Raw genomic sequence first — 19,859 nt, 5'->3', positions numbered from 1 at the left:
GGGAACAACTGGAAAGAGGAAAAAAGGGGGAAAAGGCCTTGAGTTGCACCAAGGGAGTTCAGGTTGGATGTCAGGAAAACTTTCTTCACTGAAGGAGTGGTCAAGAATTGGAACAGGCTCCTCAGAGGAGTGGTGGAGTCACCATCTCTGGAAGGGTTTAAAAAAATGAGTCCATGTCTCACTTCCGGACATAATTTGGTGGGTGTGGTGGTTTTGGGTCAAAAGTTGGACTTCATGATCAGTTTTTTTTCCAGCCTTAATTTTCTGTGATTTTACAAAATTTCTGTGATTCTACAAAATCTTAAACTTACACTTTCCTAATCATAAAAATCTGGTCAAGAAGGAGAATCTTCATTGACTGTCCTGGTGAAGATGGAGTGTTGAACAGGCCATGAGCTCAGAACACCTCTCCTCTGATGTGTTGTTCTCTTGCAGTGGCACCCCAAAGTGTCACAAGAGATGAGGGATAAGTGAAAATTCTCTTGCCTATGTTGTGGGGCTTTTCTTCTGAAATGTTTGGATTTTTGGAGCCTGCTTACCCAGAACTTCTATGCTCTTAAAAAAAAGAATTATAATATTTGCGTAATCCACTGAGTGGAGATGCAAATAATAAAATGAGGAGGTCTAAGAAAAAGAGAAACCTCCTTTAAAAACCAAACATTTTCCCACTTCTCTCTTACCACCACACCCACACAGTCATTTATTGATTCATGGCAGTTACAAGTTGACAATCAACAGATCAACACCTGAGCCCAGCTAATGAGATTAGCAGAACTAATTACAGAGAGATGGTAATTATTGCAGTTCTACTGCTTTAAACATCATAGGCTGATGCATCCAAAAAGGCTCCAGTTTCAGGGATTTTACAAACTGCGTGAATTTGAGAAATTCAAAAAATGCTACATATAAAATCCCCACCCACCTCTACTTGTAAGCTGCTGTTCCAACAGGAGGTTAAAAGGAGGGACCTGTTTTTATCTTTTCATTAACACCCAGGTGCTGGGTACCACTAAACTTGAGAGGTAAAATCACCTTTTTTCTAAAGTATAAGCTACATCAGTTGGTATTTCTACATAAGCACCCAAGGAGGAACCTTGGCTTTTTCTGCAGTTTTGAGACCTAAAAGCTGTGAGGTGATCTCTTATTAATAGCAATGTGCTGTGAGAGATTAAGCTACCAGTTCAGACAACTATCAAAACCCCAGAATATTCCAATATGATGTTTAGCTGTGTGAAACAAACAAATAATGGAAAATTTCTCCCCAGAAATCTTTTGACAAAATTTCTGTTCCACTGAACAGAACTGAACTTCTTGGAAACATCATCTTTGTGTCTTTCCAAGATGAAAAAATAACAACACTACATTCACCTGCCTGCCATCTGGATTCTTTTCTGAGCCTTATTTTTAAAAAAGAAAATTAATGAAAACAGTGAGAAGAGAAGAGAAGAGAAGAGAAGAGAAGAGAAGAGAAGAGAAGAGAAGAGAAGAGAAGAGAAGAGAAGAGAAGAGAAGAGAAGAGAAGATTTGGCAAGGAATATGGTTTAGAGCTTAATGCCCAGACCATTACTGAAGCCACAGCTCCAACATCCCTGGCTATTCCTTTCTCCCACCCCCTGGCACCAGTGACAGCTTGTAGAGATGACAACACTTAGCAATATCGTCATGGCCTAAGAGTTCCTTGCAGGATGAGATATCAGATCTTAGTGAACAGCTGGAAGGCAGCAGCAGTCCCAGATTTACAGCTCCCCTGATGTCCTTCATGGCCATTCACCATCAGCTTCACTCTGACACTGCTGGGGCAGACTCCCAAGGTTCACATCACAGGTGCAGCTGAGCTCACCTGCTTACTTAGGCTTTTCCTCCTGATTTTCACATGATTTTAGTAATTGGAGAACTACTGAAGGAAGGTGGGGTGAGACTACAAAGCAGAAAATTTCGTATTCAAGTGCAAAACCTCCAGGGAAGAAACAGTTGCCTGTGAAGGCAACCTGTGCTTCCACTACGGTTCATTTTTTAAATTAAATATGGAGATGTGAACATAGGCTAAAGTTCATGATCAGCTCATTCTTTGGCCTTACTACTAAAAGTCTGGGACCAGTGTTTGTTCTTGATCTCATTAGAATTTTATCTGCTTGCTTCAGAGGCATGGCTGCTGTTCCCTGCTTTGTCATGATTTTTATTGGCTGGAGAAATTATTTGAGACCAGATCCAAAAGGGACCTTTGCCTTATAAAGAGAAAGGAACAGAAAAAAATGAACTATTATTCCATCATATCTTTGCCTGTGACAGGTTCTTCCTCAAACAGAATCACAGACTCAAAGAAAACCCTGAGTTGGGAAGGACCCACTTGGATCACCCTGAGCAAATATTGCCATGATGATCTACAGAGTCTGCAGAGGATTCCACAGACTGCAGCAGTCATGGGGAGCAGGACATTGCATTTCACTGTGTCCCAGAAGCATTCCCTGAAACTCTAGGACTGAAACCCGAGTTTTTCTCCAACGAGCAGAATTAATAATTTCTAATTTGCTGTCAACTGTGGCCATTCTCACCCTAATTTTCTTTTTTTTTCCCTCGTATTTCTTCCCTTTATATTCCCCTATACATAAATTGTAAGAATATGGTATTTACAGATACTGCATTATTTGCTGTTTAAGCAATTAACTTCTCCCTAACCAAAGAAGGAGATATCTTCTCTACAAGGCATCAAGTATCCTGAGAACAGGAGTACTTTAGATCCTTCATTTCTCTCTCAGATGTGATTGAGTTTGGCAAAGAAGTTTTGGAGCACCTGGGAGCAGGAAGAGGACTGACAAACAGTATACCTGCTTTCCTGCAAATTACAGGCTACTGACAGAGCACATCAATCCTGCTTTAAAAGGATGTGTGTAGAAGGAAAAAAAAAGATTTAAAAACCATGTAGCTTCAGATTCAATTTTTATGTGTCAGCAATGATCCCACAGATAATCCGATCAGCATCAACTGTTTGCAACATTCACTTGTAGAGCAGCATTTTGGGCTATTTATTCAGGGACTCCCCAATTAGAGAAGTAATTTGCACCCACAATTTAATAAGGAATTTTAAGAAGATTTATCAGGATTATGGATTTTAAAAAAACCCCAACAACTCAACTAAGCAAAGCAGTTTATTGACACTCCCAATCATTTATCTTTTAAATGGCAGGCAGCTACTGCATGGTTTGAATCAGAGACAGAATCCCATGGTTTGTGTTGGAAGAGACTTTAAAGATCATCCATTTCCACCTTCTGCCATGGGCAGGGACACCTTCCACTATCCCAGGTTGCTCCAAGCCCTGTCCAGCCTGGCTTTGAACACTTCCAGGGATGGGGCAGCCACAGCTTCTCTGGACAACCTGTGCCAGGACCTCACCACCCTCGCTGTAAAGAATTTCTTCCTAACATCTAATATAAATCTATCTGATTTCAGTTAAAAGATGTTCCCCCTTATCTGATCTACCTGTCCATTTCAAAAGTCCCTCTCCCTCCTTTTTAAAAGCCCCCTTAATGTACTGGAATGAGGTTTCCCTGAAGCCTTCTCTTCTCCTATCTGGATAACCCCAATTCTCTCAACCTGTCTCCACAGCAGAGGTGGTCCATTCTTCAGAGAATCTTTGTGGCCTCCTCTGGGCTTACTCCAAGAAGTCCAAACCTTTCTTGTGCTGGACACAGTGTTCCAGGTGGGATCTCACAAGAGGCAGAATCGCCTCCCTTGATGTGCTGGCTCATGCAAAACCCCAAATAGACAAAAAAATTATATGGTTTTTCCTATTGTTCAGACTAGGTTGGATTCTTCCTAACTTCCAACAGACTGCTTATTTGCATCCTGACAGAGAAGCATGCTGTAAATGCAGGAATTTTCCAAGAAAATAAGGCAAATGAAGCAACCAGGTCATGGCTATAATAGAAGGTAAAATGCTGGAGAATTCACTTAATTGAAACCCTCAGAAGGTAAAAACCTCCTGTGTGCTGTTCTCTTGTACCTACAGCAGTGCCAGACCCATTTTGGAGAGAAGCCACAATTAATGGCTTCTTCTGCCCATCTTTGGTTAATGGGTGCTTTTGCCTCATCAGACTTCTCTGACAGCGAGAAAATATCTCCAAAATGGGAATTTGTGCTCTGCTGAGCAGTGCACATGATCATTTTTTGTCCAATATTTTGTTAAAAAGGAGGGAGCCAAATTCATCAGCCATGGTGTCAAATTTTCCTTTAGAAATTTGATTCTGTGTACTCCATCCATCTTGAACTGGTTTCTGGCAGTTACACAATAAATTCATCATATTTCTTATGGAAAATTTTCTCTGTCCAGCTGTCAAAGTAGTGTTGCCACTTCTGGTACGATTTTTTAGCACTCTGTCATGAATAACCTAAAATGGTACTTTACTTTTAAATATATATGTATATTTTCCCCTTTGGGGAATAATTATGTAGTTTAATAGAACTTGGTGCTAAAGCTTTTTCTTTCCTCAAGTTTAAATTGCGGTTTTTTGGGTTTTTTTTCTCCAGAGGCATAATGTATTCTTATTACCCCTCATGGAACACTCTAAACTATTTTCAGCTTATACTTTCATTTCTAGCTTCCCCCACTACTTCCCCACAACATTTTCATCACCTTTTTTTCCCCTCCTTTTCTTTTTTTGCTTCAAGTTATTAACAAATAAAGACTTAGCTCCATCAGTTCCTTGACATTTTTGCAGACATTCTGACAACGGATTGAATAAATTACATGATCCAGTGTTAGCCAGAGTAATGGCCTATCATGAATGGAGAAAAGCAGCACCAGATGAAGGGTGGAATTTCTGCTCCTGTAGCACCTGAATGGGTGTTTTATGGAATCCTGTGCTGCTGCAGCAAGAGCCAAACAATCCCTGAGTGCCAAAGATGATGGAACTTGCCCAACCCTCTGACCTTTTTTTTCCATGGGAAGGGCTCTTTTTTTCTCCTTTCCCCTCTTTTTATCACCAGCTCAACACCTCCTGCAGCACATTTTGGGTCTCAATATGCAATGGAAACACAATAATCTCTCCAAAGAAATCCAGATTTCCCCTTCCCCAGGCCTGCAGCTATCACCAACCCTTTCAAGCGTCACCACACCATCAGCTGTCAACCAGTGCCATCCAATAAAGTCATCCATGATTAATTATTCTTAAATGACAGCAGCATATTGAAACAAGCTGATAGCTGCTGACAGTGGAAATCCAATTAACCTGAATTACTATCTTGATTGTGGCCCAATTAATGTCAGCTGTGCCATGTCAGAAGCGAAGGCTTGGCTAATATAATTGTTTAATTAATTGGTTGCAGAGATTAGCTGATGTGGGACTGCCTTTACACTGATTTACTTATTTTATCCCCTCCCCCTGTGAACATTAAATTTGAGGGAAAAACATAAACAGCTTGTTGTATGCAGCTTTTTGCTTGAAGTGGATAAGTGAACTTCTATCTTAAATCCAGTTTGAAAGCTCACAGAGGGTGTAGGGCAGCTTTTAAACTTCTGCAAAATCTATTGAGGCCCTTTGTTTCAGTGAGTTTCACTGTGCCCCTTTGCTGAGATCCAGAGGGATTATGAGGAATTTCTTTGATGCATTCAAACTGGGATATGATGTAGTTATGAATTCATGATTTCTCTGGCTGTTAAAGCACATCTAGTGAACAGCAGGAAGGGTGGTAATGGTGAGGGGTGGATTTATTTGTCTTTAGAAATAGAAACTTGAGTCAGAGGTGGCTGGGGGTTTGTTGCTCATGGTGTAATATCTGCCTGGTGCCTTGAGATTAGTTTATCTTCTGAGACCTCTTGTGCAAAGACTGTCCTGCATGACAAATAAAAGAGCATTAAGAAATGCATTATGACTAATTTTAGGAATGACTCATGAAGGAAAAGGGTCTGTTGGTGGCTCCTCCAGTTGGAGCACATTACAGCAGCTGTTACCACCATCTTGGCCACATCCATTTCCATTCCTTCATCTCTCCTCTGCTCAGCTTTCAACAGCCATAATGCATTTAAAAGTAACACTTCCATTCATAATGGCTGTAACTCAATGATCCTTGAGGGGTTTTTCAGCCTAAATAGTTCTATGATAATATGGTTGTATAAAGGATGAGATAGAAGTGCAAAAATCTGACTGTGGAGTAAGTGTTGCACTGAGCCACTTACTAATAAGAAGTTGGAGTTTGTGAAGTAGAGCAAGAGAAAACTTCCCTTGATCTTCACCAGAAACTTTTAAACATTCTTAAAAAATACAGACAGGCTCAGACTGATTACCAAATAAGAGGATTATAATGAGAAAAGGATCTCTAATGACTTAAAGGAGCTAGCATTAAAAAGTTAAACTTGGTAAATTAATATGTTAAGTACAGAGGCTCTGACAAGCAGTGAGGGAAAAATATACACACATCCATAGGGATATCTATATGGGTTTTTCCCCACGTGGAGCTCAACTATTTAAGCTCTTGTCATAGATGCCAGAAGAAAAGGGATGGAGAGTTAAAAGCTTTGATCAGCTATGTGTAAAAAAAGCTGGGACACTTCACAAGTTCAGAGGTTCCCTTCACTTCTCCAGACTCTTCAAAAATATCTGGTTACTTCAATGTCAACCTCAAAAAATTCCATAAGCGGGACCTCCCTGGAGATGTCTGTCTTTGAGTTGTTCTCCAAATAGCACCAGGGCATAATCTCCCATGGAGGTTTCAGTTTAGGTGGAAGTGCTCAGAACTACTTTAGAAACTTTCTCAGAGCTTCAAACCACTCATTCTGTCCAGTTTTGAGGACTTTGGGAGAATTTGTCGATAAGTTTGGGAGGATTTTCAGATCAGCCTTATCCTAAAAAGTGATTAATGTAATTTTCTCAGCAGTGTAGGAGAACCACTCACCATATTTTAAGAAAATTATGTCATAGCAAACTGAACTACATAAACTCCTTTCCTTTTAACTTAGTTGGCAGTTTATTAATTTGTTGTCTGTGCACCTCTAAGAATATTTTCTTTAGATGGTGTGTAACTTCAATTTGTTTTTCTTGGCTAGAAGTTAGTTATGGTTCTATGACATGTGGCCTTTTGGCTGCATGTCCTGGGTTCCACCATTCTGGAGAATCCCATCCCTCTGCTGTTCTGTTAATTGGGGAAAATGTTAACAGGTTGTTTGTTCCTTACCCAGCATAACTGGATGGAGTAGATGAGCTTTCTAATGTGAATCTGGCTCCAAACTGGCACCATGACAGAAACCATAAACACAAAGATATGCTGGATTTAATACATTTCATTGCTTTCTGCCCCTTTCTATGCTTGCAATGACATAAAACTCAAACATGAGGACAGTTTTCACTTCCACCCTTATAGAGCCGTGATTTAATTTAATTCTTTCTTTTGCAGCCTGTCCTCTCGTTGCTGTGAGGGATTGATATGCTCTGTGGGACAGGCTGTTGGCACTGTGCTTTGTGACATTCCCAGAGCTCTATTATGTTGTCTATCACAGTCGAGTTATTCCTACACTCTTCACGTAAGGAGCCCTTTGTGCTGGCAGAGCTGACAAGACTCTGCCTAAACACAGGAGCTGTGATTCTGACCAGCAAGGTCAGGCTCCAAGGCCATTTGTGAAGCAATGCTGATATTCCATTGTTTGTTACAATCATCTCTTTCATTCAGAATCCATTACAATTTGCAATTACACCCTGATTTTGACATAGAGGCAGGAAACTCTCAGCTTTGATGGTAGTGAATAATTCAGATTGATCTGAATGCTGTCTCATTGCCAGGGACTGAGGAACAGTGAAACGTTTTGACCTCTGGTCATTCTCAGCTTTCATATTCATTGTCCCCCTTAGCTTTGATCAGACCAAGCTCCACTTAAGGATGCTGCCACGAGCTTAGAATGGTTGTTTGAGAGATGAAGGAAGGGACAAAAACTTACTCCTCTGTAATATGAGCTCCAGTGTCATATCCATAACTCTATTGTGTGACTACATAATTAAAGAGAAATGCTTTCATCCCAGAAGTTTTTAAAGGTTTCAAGTTAGAAATGGCTCAAACAGTTTGCCTAAAACCAAACCAAAAAAAATCTATCCTTATAAAACCAGATATTTTAAAAAAATGTTGTTTGTGTGTTGATCTTGTGAAGTAATGGCTCCATCATCACAGGGGTCACTATTTTTGCTCTATTTATTTAATGAAGTCACATCCCTGATGTTATACCATGGAAAATGAGGAATGGAGAAGTTAAATGACTTGTAAATGGCCACATAACAATTTAATGAGAAAAGGATGGATAGTGCTATATCTGCCTGTACAGTTCCCTTCATTGCCTGCTATTTTCAGATTTATTTTTGGTATTTATATTGAAATGCTTTTCTTACAGTCCTGAACTTTGCTCTTTGACTTTCCCTGGATCTCCATCTGTTAACCTGAGCAGCAAACCTCAAATACTGTCTCACACAAGATTTCCCAGTACTTGGTGCTTTCCCCTGGAGTCAGAAGCTCAGTATCAACTCAGTCTACCTCCTGCCATTTGTGCATTTAATCCACCAGAAAAATGAAAATGAAAAAAACTTTAGAGAGTCAAAATACACTTCAAACCTTAAAGAAGATGTTTGGGGTTAAACAAAGTCTTAGATATTTTGACAGCCTAACCAGTTCTCCATGGCTTCTAGAGAAAATCAAGCTGCCTCAAATTTAATTCTGTGCCACCCAATAAAATGATATGGAGGCTCTATTTCTGCTTAATTTTACTGGTGCTACACAAGATGTGACTTTATCCGCTTCTTTTTTGTGACGGATGTATAAGTAAGTAGTAAAATGGAAATATCCTTTTGTCATTTTACAATTATTTAAGATTCTCAGCTTTTATGCCTCAGCTCTACTTTGAACAGGTGAAGACTCACATTTGTAAAAGTATACATGGGTTTAAGAAGCAGTAAAATAGATTTCAGTCTGTATTAGGCAAGGTGTGAGATTTGCATTCCTTGAGTTCCAAGCAGACAACTTGTCACTTTTCAAAAGAAGGTTTTCATGCCTGGTCTCCATGTAATTTTCTCACTTTCCCTTAGCCCTCTGCTCCCAAATATCCTGCAGGGTGCAAAGGAGCAGCAGGGACATGGTGGGTGCTTGTAAATATTTTCTGCACTCTTTGGATTTCACTACCAGGAAAAAAAAAACAAAAACAAAAACAATTAGAGGTCTATTTAAAATTCAGTGCAGCACAAGTTCAGCTCTGTTCTATGACTTTACAAAATAATGCAGGGTAGCTTGTGCTTGTCAACCACTGTTTGACATGCTAATGATGGGAGTATTTTAGCAGTAGTAAAGGTAGTAGTGATGTTTGTGAAAGTGGTGAGCAGTTTGTTGGAAGTAATGTTCTATATTAAATCAATGGACACAGTAAAAAAAAAAATTAAAATTCCTAATCTTATTGATAAATTTAATGAAAACACAGACACTAGACACTGCCTGTTATGGTTCTGTGACACCTTTGCTCTGGAGACCCATCAGCTCCCAACACTGACATTCTGAGGTATTAATGGCATGGTATTTCATGGAACCCCTTCCAAAATTTGGTTTTACTTGTGATTCCTAGGGCTGAGAGGAGCTTTTTGTGTATCAGTTACTGTAATGTACTGACTTCCACTGAGGTAAACAGATACTTTCTGGTGGTGGGATCAGACCAGCTTGGACCTTCAGGCTGTTGTTTGGTGCCTGAAGACTTACACTAATTTATCTTTATTACTGGTGAGATTTGAAGGTAAGTTCAGGTTCAAGAACACGGTGCCCTGAAGACAGGAAACCTTTCTTTCAATCCCAGCATGAACAATATTGTTGTGCCACAAGAGGAAATGGCCTCAAATTGCACCAGAGGAGGTTTAGGTTGGATATTAGGAAAAAATTCTGCACTAAAAGGGTTGTCAAGCCCTGGAAAAGGCTGCCCAGTGAAGTGTTGGAGTCACCATCCCTGGCAGGATTTAAAACATGTAAATGGGACACGGCTTACTAGTGGCCTTGGCACTGCTGTTTGGACTTGATGGTCTTAGAGATCTTTCTCAGCCCAAATTCATCTGTGATTCTTTTTTTTACTGTGTCCTGCAAGTACCTTTGTTTTCTTTATTTTCTTTCTTTATTTTCTTTATTTTCTTCATTTTCTTTATTTTCTTTATTTTCTTTGTTCGTGTTTGTTTGAGGATGTTCAAAAGATCCTACATGGCTGATGTTGCACTTTTTTTAAAGCATTTCATCTTTATTAGAATTTTCATCGATATGCTTTTTTGCACCTATATACAGGGTAGTGAGGAGAAATTCTTAAATTATTTGGACCAGAGACTCATCAGAGTACCCTGGAGTTAAGCCAGACTAAATGCTTTTTATGGCTGTGGTCCTTTTAAATTCTGCGAAGTTTGACCTGGTTGTTGTTGGCAAAAGGAGCCTGTCCTGGGAGGGCTCAAGTGTTTTTGAGCAGAGATTGAGCTGGTTCAAGAATTAAAACTTTCTGCCCTGAAAGAGAAGCTGATGATGTACAGACCAGATAAATGAGGTTGGTTGAAATCTGGATGAACTGATGGGCTCAAAAATGCTGAGATTGGTGGCACAATGAGCCAAAATCTGCCATTTGCAAGCCTTCCAAGTAGTCCCATTCATAAAATAATATAATCTAACTAATCAACACAGCTCAGCAGGAAGGTTTTCTTCGAGCACTGCACAGCTTTAATGTGGTCAAATGATTCTCTGCTCTGCTCTGCTCCCTTGCAGTGTTTCTGGGTTTGAATTGTTGGGGGAGTTAAGTTCTCTCTGAATCTGCCTGTGTGGGGCTTTTAAGCATCTCGGGGTGGTTTCTACAAAGTGTAAGCGTTTGTTTTGCTACATTGGGTGAATTCTGATTTGGGAAATGCAGTCTCTGGTGTTTCAGGTGCACACACCAGTCATTACCTGCTTTAAATTGCTGGCTGGTTCTGCTGTGTGGAACTCAAACAGCTGCCAGAGGTAGGTGGCTTCATTCCAGAGCTGGTAAAAAGATAATCCTCTTTATAGTGAATTTGTAAATCACGTTGGAGGTTTGCTGCCTTGAAAGGCGTGCTAGAAATGTAAGCTATTATCATGTGCTATTACAAATGATGTCTCAGCCATTAGAAAAACAAGTGTATTAGGAGAATATTAAGATTGCTAATTCAAGCATTCAGAAGGTAGAAAATGCAGCAATTAAATCTGTGTGTACAGGCTCAACATCAGCCCCTGTCAGCTTTGAGGCAAGCCAACACAGAAAGGGTTGTGCTGCCATCCTCATCCTGATAGATGTGGCAGATGGTGAAAATTATCTCAAATTTTGAACTAGTCAAGACTGTACAGGAACAAGGGTTTGAGAGAAGTCATATCTTTCCTAAACTGAGCCAAATTTCCCAGAAACACTAAAATGAGGACCCTCATCAAAGCCACAATCCCCTTTCTCCCTATTCTTCCTTACAGAGGACAAGGGAATATGGCTTCAAGTTGCTCCAGGGGAGGTTCACGGTGGATATCAGGGAAAATTTATTCTGTGAAAGAGTGGTCAAGCATTGGAACAGGCTGCTTAGGGACAGGATGGACTCAACGTCCCTGTAAGTGTTCAAAAAACAAGCAGATGAGGCATTTCTCCATATGGTTTAGTGGGCAGGGTGGTGACTGGCCAAAGGTTGGACTTGTTGGTCTTGGAGGTCTTCTCCAGCCTTAATGATTCTGTGATTTTTTTCCCCAAAGCGAGAGACTAGAGAAGATATTTCCATTATCTTTTTCATTATGGAATACTTGGAAAATTTTAAATAGTTTTGTCCTTTGATTTGGCTGGCATATTTTCATTTTAAAAAAATAGCTTGGGGTAAATTCCAGGCATGGAAAATCCAATTCTGGGTGGTTGTCCCTGGCTAAATAAGTGGGAGAAAATACAGTCTTGCAGTAGGCTATGCTGAGGAATCATACCTGTAGATGACACTTGGCTTCACCTGGGATATATCATGGAAACATGTGGAATCATGGCATAGTGTGGGCTTGAAAGGACCTTAAAAATCATCCAATTCATCCCCTCAGCCATAGGCAGGGACACTTTCCACTAGACCAGGTTGGTGAGGGCCTCATCCAACCTGTCCTTGAACACTCCCAGAGATGTATGCAAAGAAAATTAATTAATGAGGAGGGATCATGAAGAGACACATGGGGAAGGGGAAAGCTGCACAGAATTAGTAGAAAGCTGCAAATACATGGACACATCATAAAGGAAAGTGTGGAATCAGTCCAAATGGCATGCAAGTGAGGGCCCAAAAACAATATGTCAAAGCCAAGTGATCTATATCCTTGCTGCTGTGGGCTGGCCTTTCCCTGTTGCTCTCATATCTTCTGGGTTTTATTAATATGTAACTTGTCTACTTTGTTCTCATTTAAAAAACACTGTAAGTGCTTAATAATATTCCTGGCCTTTTCTAGCCTGCCTGCAGAAGCAGTGATATTTGATGGCAAATTCACTGTAGCTCTATAAGGAAGCTATACCATAAAGGTCACCAAATTTGGTCAGTGCATTTTAATTTGTACACACGGTAAAGGTCATGTTCCTCCCTTCCACTGCAATAACACAGAGTGTTTACTCTCTTATCAGAGATGGTTGTGTATGGCTTAGATAAGGGGTCTTATTGATGCAAATGGAAGATGAAATTATTATTATTACTAATAATAATAATAATAATAATAATAATAATAATAATAATGCTGTTGCAAGTGTAAGGTGATTTTTTCCCCCCTCTGTATGTTTAGATAAATCTTGAAGGTAACCACACATCTACAAGGTCTGACTTCCTGCTGTGTTGCTCCAATATTTTCTTTTCCTCTCCCATGAGAGCTCCCCAGCCTTCAGCAGAGCTTCTGCTATTGTCCACTGGAATGACAGCAGTTTCAGATTTATAATATCAGCTCTCTATAAACACGTCCAAACGTAATTAAGAACCTGGGCTCTCAATCCAGCAGACCTCAAATTAGCTTTCAAAATGCATATTAAGAGCATAGACAAATGCTTTCATGAAATTCCTAATGACCTCTGAGGTCAGGGTGAACAAAATTGTATGAACCTCTTTAATGTCACAAAACTTTCTACAGAGATTTGCATATAAAATGAACCATTTTATGTCAAACAGATTTATTAATCTTACAATAAAGGAAGCAGCACTTGAAAATTAATCAGGGTGGGTTTTCATTGCCCAACAGAGGCCCTTAAAAGGACCTGGCCTGATAACTAGAGGCTGTTATTGTGTGGTTGCAAAATTTAATAATTTTTGTTTTTTATCTGCTGAATGGGTTTGCAGGAAATAAATTTCCAGAGCAGATTAGTCTGCAATGGTTTCTTTGTTCCAGTAGTGGAATTGTACTTTCAGAAGTTCTTGCACTCCTGGCTCTGCTGGAAAATGCTTCATGAATTGTTCTTTATTTTAAAATTGTGTTTGAATTATGGGTAAGCATTTCTGTAAGTAAAATGGATTGTCTTATTAACTCTGTTGGCATTGAGTACATGGGTAGATTTTTGCTTTTTACCATAATAACCTAAGAAATTATAATGTCAAACTGGTCCTTTTTCACTAGGAGACAGATTCTTGCCCATACAACCAAACTGAAAAGCTCAGGGTATTTCCAGACCTGGTCCTAGTCCTCACTCCTAAGCTTTGGAAGCAGTGGAAGAGGCTGCCCAGGGAAGTGGTGGTGTGGCTGTTCCTGAAGTGTTTAAAATCCTGTGGATATGAAACTCGAGGTCAGGGTTTCATAGTGAATGTGGTGGTGCTTGCTGAGTTGAAGGTTGGACTTGGTGATCTTAGAGGTCCTTTCCAGCCTCCACAATCCCATTTTCCTATGAATGTTTCTATTATTTAACATCGCAGGAGGGAGAGACAGAGTCAGGCGGTCTTGGGTTAACCCTTTAGGGCAAAGCTCTTTGGTTACTGTCTTCATCCTTATCCCAATGCCAGGGCTGAGACCTGGGAGTGATGGAACAAAGATGGGATACTGGAGAGATTAATTTAATTAATTTCTGGTGAAAGCAACCTGCCCAATTTTGTCCTGCAGAAGACCTAGAAAACTCCCCAGCCTTGGAGTTGTAGGGTGTGACTCTGCTCTGAAGTGGTGTCATATGCTCTGATGTTCCCAGAATAGAGCAGCTGCTCTAGCACAAATCCCTGCCTGAACTAAAATTCCTGTTTCTAGGGATTTTCACCTCCTTTGTGGAGGCAGTTGAGAAATCTCAACTCCTGCCTCACAGCCCATAACTGCCTTACTCCTCCCTGCCTTACAGTCCATAATATAGTCAATCCACAAAGGGTGGAGAAGCTCAATGCTGCTTTTCTATATGGGAATCAAGTGCTTTTTTATTTGTTTGGTTTTCTCCATTCAATATAAATACAGGAAAAACAGCTTCCTTTAGCCTCTTCTATTATTTATGCTTGGCCTCAGCTAGTTTTTAAATACTTAGCAAGAAAACATTTCTTTCCCTCCTTGTAAATGTGTTTGCTTAGGAATTTCCAAGATGAAACTTACTTTTTTGGGCCTGGGGCCATAATGGGCTTTAATGGGTTTTAATTACTTAACTATCTGTTGTGACATAATTAAAATATTTTTCAACATTTCACCCCCAAGAAATAAATATCTTCTAGGTTGTAAAATATGACTTGCAGCTTAATTTTCTGAAATGATGAGGGAAAGGTTTCTTCCAGGCTCAGTCACATCTAGTTTGCCTGTCAATATAAAGTGCTTCTCAGCTGTGTCCCTAAATAGCCTTGCTTATTCCCTCCCTGCTTTTCACTCCCATTTCACATGTGTGTTTAAAGAGCCTCTGTCAGGATTAAAATATATCTTTACTTATTTGGCTAAAAAACCCTGAGAGCCCAGAAAAAATAACTGTAAAAAGCCATTACATCTTGCTACAGGATTAGAATTTTTTTGGTCCCATGTTGCATTCTTTCATCTTGGGAAAATGTGTACAATGAAAATAGATTAGCTCCAATTTAATCAACAAATTCTAGGTGTTATGGGAAATGGACTTACAACAGGTTGGGACACAGCTATAAAACCAGAGCAGTGCTGCAGCATAGCATTCAAGGTTTAGAATAAGCTAAGATAATTAAAATGAAATCAGATAGTGGGCTTATAATTATTTCTCATACATTTTCCAGCAGAAGATAATCTTGTAGCTTTGAACTTTTCCCAAATTCAGCCTGAAATTGTTTGTTGCGTTGATTTCTCTATTTAAATACTCACTTGAACAGATAGTGAAAGGGAGTCAGTGCTTTCCAAGGTGGAGTTCCAGGATACATCTTCTTGGGAGAAATATGGTTTTTGGGAGGTTTTGTTAAATTCCAGCAGCTCCTGTACGTGGACAGAGTTTTGCAATTTAACAGGAAAAAATAGAGCCATAGCAGCCATATGCAGCCATAGAGCCAAAAAGCAGACATAGATTTTTGTGACTTTCAGGAGTGTTTGGCAAAACCTCCAGGTCTCTGGGACCAAAAAAAAAAAAAAAAAGAAAAAAAAAAAAAGAAAAAAAAAACCAAACCAAAAAACCCACAAGACAGTTATTCCCTGAGGTTTTCTGGATACTTTGTGAAGTTGAGGTGAAGACCATCCAAGTTTAGCTTGTACCAAAAATGCCCTTCAGCTATTGATCCATCTGCTGTGCCAATGATCTTTGTTGTGTCTTGTCTGCAAACATCTAACTCCAAGGGCAGGTGGAAGATTCTGGGCAAAATGGCCTTAGAATTGCTCCTGTGAGCAATCAGGGGTGTAGTTGCAGGAATTGAGAGGAGGTCACGTTGCCTCAGAGCTTCCGGGAAAGTCAAGGAAGATAGGGAATAGGAATAACACACAGTGTGAGAGAAGGAGCCTCAGCAGCTGAGGGGAGAAAGAGCTGGGGAAAGATGAGTGAAATCCACTGCATTTTAGTCATATTTGTGGGAAATGCTGCAAAAATGCAAAGCTTCCTGAAGAATTATGATGTAATATAAAGGATTCATTTTACAGCTGGTTTGCCTTCTTGTGGGTTATTTTGGTTTGGTTTTTTAAAAATTTTTCATCAACTTTTCTGTGGCTGTGGTTTTGTTATTCTGAGGCTACTAAATTGTGGCAGAAACCTTGTAGTGTCCGTTTCAGGCAGTAAGGAACTTGTCCTGGTGGGAAATCCTGTTACAGGTTTGGAAACAGTTTTCCATTTCCATGTAAGTGTAGATTAACTTTTATACAAGGGGTGGCATCATGAATCACATTTGCTTTTTATGTTTTTTGTTTGTTTTTGTTATTCCTTGGGAAAACTGGAACTCTCTTGAGATCAGCTGTCCTTTCATCCATGGAATGTGTCTCTACTTCCTCCACTTAAATGGATATAACTCATTGATGTTTGGGATGGAAAGCATTAATTATGTGATTCTGCTGTCATGGAAACCCCTTGAAAAAAATCAGGATCTTTACATTAAGTGAGCTTTGCGTGGTCTCATGTGAACATGACTTTAGATAGATGTCCTAAGAAAACCTGAGTAGATAAGTAAAATTTCTAAACATATGTGATGTACGCGGCATAATAATTATTCCCTTACTTAATGAGGCAGAAATCCTACTTTAGAGAGAGGCAAAGATTGTTCCCTGTATATGCACACATGAAAAACACAAACTCTGGAATTTCTTCACTACTCAGTGCTTACATTTCTGAGGATGCTGTGCTTCCAGGGTGCTACCTCGGGGTTCTTAAAAAAACCTCTTCAAAAAACACATTAAAAGGGTTGTGTTTATTTTTGTCTCTCAATGTCCTTCAAGAATGGCAGTGGGGCATTAAGACACCATTTGTAATCTCAGTTTGGCAATCAGACTCTGTTAACCTAAACTAGGGATAATAGCAGAGGTAGTTAGATGTAATATTATTATTTATGGTTTTTATTAGTGTATGTTTATGTAATATGTAAGTGAAGGTGCCCTTACCACAGTCTGCAGATCCTATCTGGGGAAGAGACTCTGTTCAACAAATTCTGTGCTTGCATCTTTCTCCTCTAATAAAGGCAGGAAAAGGATCTCAAGAGCTCACAGAAATCCAGGCTGGTCCTCTCCATAGGCCAGGCTTGGTGAGCTCCATGGGATATTATAAAATCATAGAATATTAAGGTTGGAAAAGACCTCCAAGGTCATCAAGTCCAATCTTCGTGCCAAGTCTCATTGAAGGGATTCTTTCAAGCCCTTCCTGAAGCAGGGTGTGCACTTGTCCAGTGAGGGGACATGCTACTTTTGCTCATATTTCAGTATTTTTTTAACTAAGTGGCAAAACCTTGGGGTGCTGGTATCCTGCCACTCTTCCTCAGGATCTGTAGGAAAGGTGGTGTGTCCAGGAGAGGATCAGAAGCTGCTTCCCTGTTCCACCAGCATGTACAGATTTATGGCTGGAGACTAAAGCAACTCAAATAATACAACATTTTCCTTATTGAAGTGTAAAATAAGAAAAAAAATTCAACAAAACTAGGAATAGACAGGAGAATCCTACAGTGGGTTTTATGGCTTTGGAGGACTGTTATACTAAATAAGCTAGGAGATATTTTAAAGAGCAGGAATCATTGTCCTGATTTGCCAGCCAGGACAGGATCATAAAATGTGAACCAAATCCCAGGATTCAGACTGGGCTGCAGCTCTCCTGTCATCTGATCAGTCTCAGTCTGTTTATGGTTTAGTTGATTAAAAGCAAGGAAAAAGGGAAGGGAGAAGAGACTGTGCAAATGCAAAATAAAAGTGACTTGGACTTTGTAATGCTGGAAAAAGGAAAAGAAGAGAATCTCCCTGCAAAGGGAATGATGGAAAAGGCATATGAAGTGATAACTGTGCACTCTTCGAGGCTCTTAATGGACTATTTGAGAATTCTGCTTGAAGCTAAATGACCCATTAGCATCCTCTGCTGACCAAACACAGGCTCTGACTTCAGAAGTGGACAAGGACAACCAAGTGCCTTTGAAAGTCTGCAGTTGGAAGCAGAGGTTTCCTGGATCGACTTGGAATTAATGAAGGTTAAAATTAAAGGGGGAAGCAGTAGCAAGTCTGTTGTCTCATGGGCTGAGCTTTCAGGATGCAATGCAGTTTCTTCTGAAGAAATTAGTGTTAGGTGAGGATCTGCTGTGAAGAAACATCCTTGTGTGTGTGGAAAAAAAAAAAAAAAGTTAAAGAAAATCAGAGAATCACAGAATGTTTTGGGTTGGAAGAAACCTTAAATATCATCTCATTCCACCCCCCTGCCATGGGCAGGGACACTGTCCCAGGTTGCTCCAAGCCCCATCCAACCTGGCCTTGGACACTTCCAGGGATGGGGCAGCCACAGCTTCTCTGGGCAGCCTGTGCCAGGGCCTCACCTCCATCATAATAATTTCTGTGGGCATTTTCCCACTCATATTCTCCCCCACAGTCAGAGTAAACTGATGGAAAAGCATGACAAAAATCTGTGCTCCAAAGCAGGGGTTTTGGGAAGTGGAATTGTGTCCCCTCACACACTCCCTCCCAGCATGCCTGACAAGATCCCTCTTCACAAATGCACATGGAATGATATATTTAAAACTTTTTTTTCCTCATCTAAATCAAAGAGAACCTATCTCTCTGAGTGATTGAAAAGCTGATGGAGAGCCATGATGATTCACTGATTATATGCTAGGGAGGCAGGACAGTACAGCATTTTAACGTGCAAAAAACAGTAATCTGTAAATGCACACTTTTATAAAACCACAGTTTGATTGGTGGTTGATTCTGAAAGAGAGAACAGGTCATGCATCACTGTTCCCTGCTGGAAGTGCTTCTCCAGCTTGTTGGGCACTGAGAGGGAAAGAAGGACAGGATTTGGAGCACCAAAGGAAGAGATGAGTCTCCTGTCCTTTGCAGTGTAGGTAGGAGACCAAAACATCCCCAGAACAGAGCAGAGCAGCTGGGGAGCAATGGCTCTGTGGGAAATGCAGTGCAGAGGGATGTAAAGCAGATAGAGAAGGACCCAAGGCAGACTGGCAAACCTGATTGCAGCAGTTAAGGAAAGGAAAGGAAGGAAAAGTGGATGACAGCAGTAATATTAACATCATTTCTCCTGTGAGAGTGTTGCTTCAGTTGTAAGGAGGTAAAGGACTGTGGAATAAAGTAACTGGTTTGTCTAATGCAGATGATGCTGTCAACTCTGGTGGCTGGAGGACTGGTTGATCTGGTCTCAAATAAAATGTCAAAGTTTAAGATTTCTTTGAAGTTACTTTTTTGGGTGTGTATTGGATAACAGAACTCCTTACACTGTGGGATCATGGGAACACCCTTCTTCCATTCCATCTAAATGTCCTAGGAGACAGGAGAATTGAATTGAATTATCTGCAAAGATTTTAAATAGGAAGAAACAACATCACATCCACAGAGGTCGCTAGGAAGACTAATGGGTTGAAGTAGAAACAGACACAAAACTAAAACTCTGTAGAATTTCTTACAAAATCTGAAAGGGAATGAGGTTAGGGTGGTTAATACTGGAAGCACATTTGCATGCCCTGTGAACAGCTCATGTCAGTGCTTGTCTCAATTTCATTGCACAGCAGAGTGGAGAGGGAACTTTTTCTCTTACAAGGAACAGTTTTCTCCTGGCAGCCAGATGCAGCTCCAACACCCCCAGACCAAAACCAAACAGAGTGTCCGTACCCAAGTTCAGCCCTCCAAGCAGAGCCTGGAAATTTAGTGTGACATGGTGATTTAAGCACGAAGAAAGTATTGTAGAAAAGGGGATTGTGTCCAGGAGGAGAAATCTGGATTATCTAGAAGGATAAATCAGTCCAAAAAAAAAAAAGAAATAAATTCTCTCTGTTACTTCAGCTTGTTCCAAACCATT

General features: G+C 40.2%; 1 protein-coding gene and 1 long non-coding RNA gene across 12 annotated transcripts in view; one reads left to right on the top strand and one right to left on the bottom strand.

The window, feature by feature from the left end:
- The window catches only part of TSNARE1 (t-SNARE domain containing 1), a 448,830-nt gene that overhangs the window by 371,144 nt on the left and 57,827 nt on the right, over positions 1–19,859 (top strand). The gene's annotated exons all lie outside the window — the stretch shown is intronic.
- On the bottom strand, positions 5,688–7,570 carry LOC135290284 (uncharacterized). Its single transcript, XR_010353029.1, has 2 exons — positions 7,169–7,570; positions 5,688–5,829 (listed from the first exon to the last, which is right to left on the bottom strand). It is a non-coding gene; the product is annotated as an uncharacterized LOC135290284 (long non-coding RNA).

Source organism: Passer domesticus, chromosome 1 (assembly GCF_036417665.1).
Source record: "Passer domesticus isolate bPasDom1 chromosome 1, bPasDom1.hap1, whole genome shotgun sequence".
Taxonomy (NCBI): domain Eukaryota; kingdom Metazoa; phylum Chordata; class Aves; order Passeriformes; family Passeridae; genus Passer; species Passer domesticus.
Note: the sequence above shows the minus strand (reverse complement) of the source record. Positions and strands in the feature narration are given on the sequence as shown.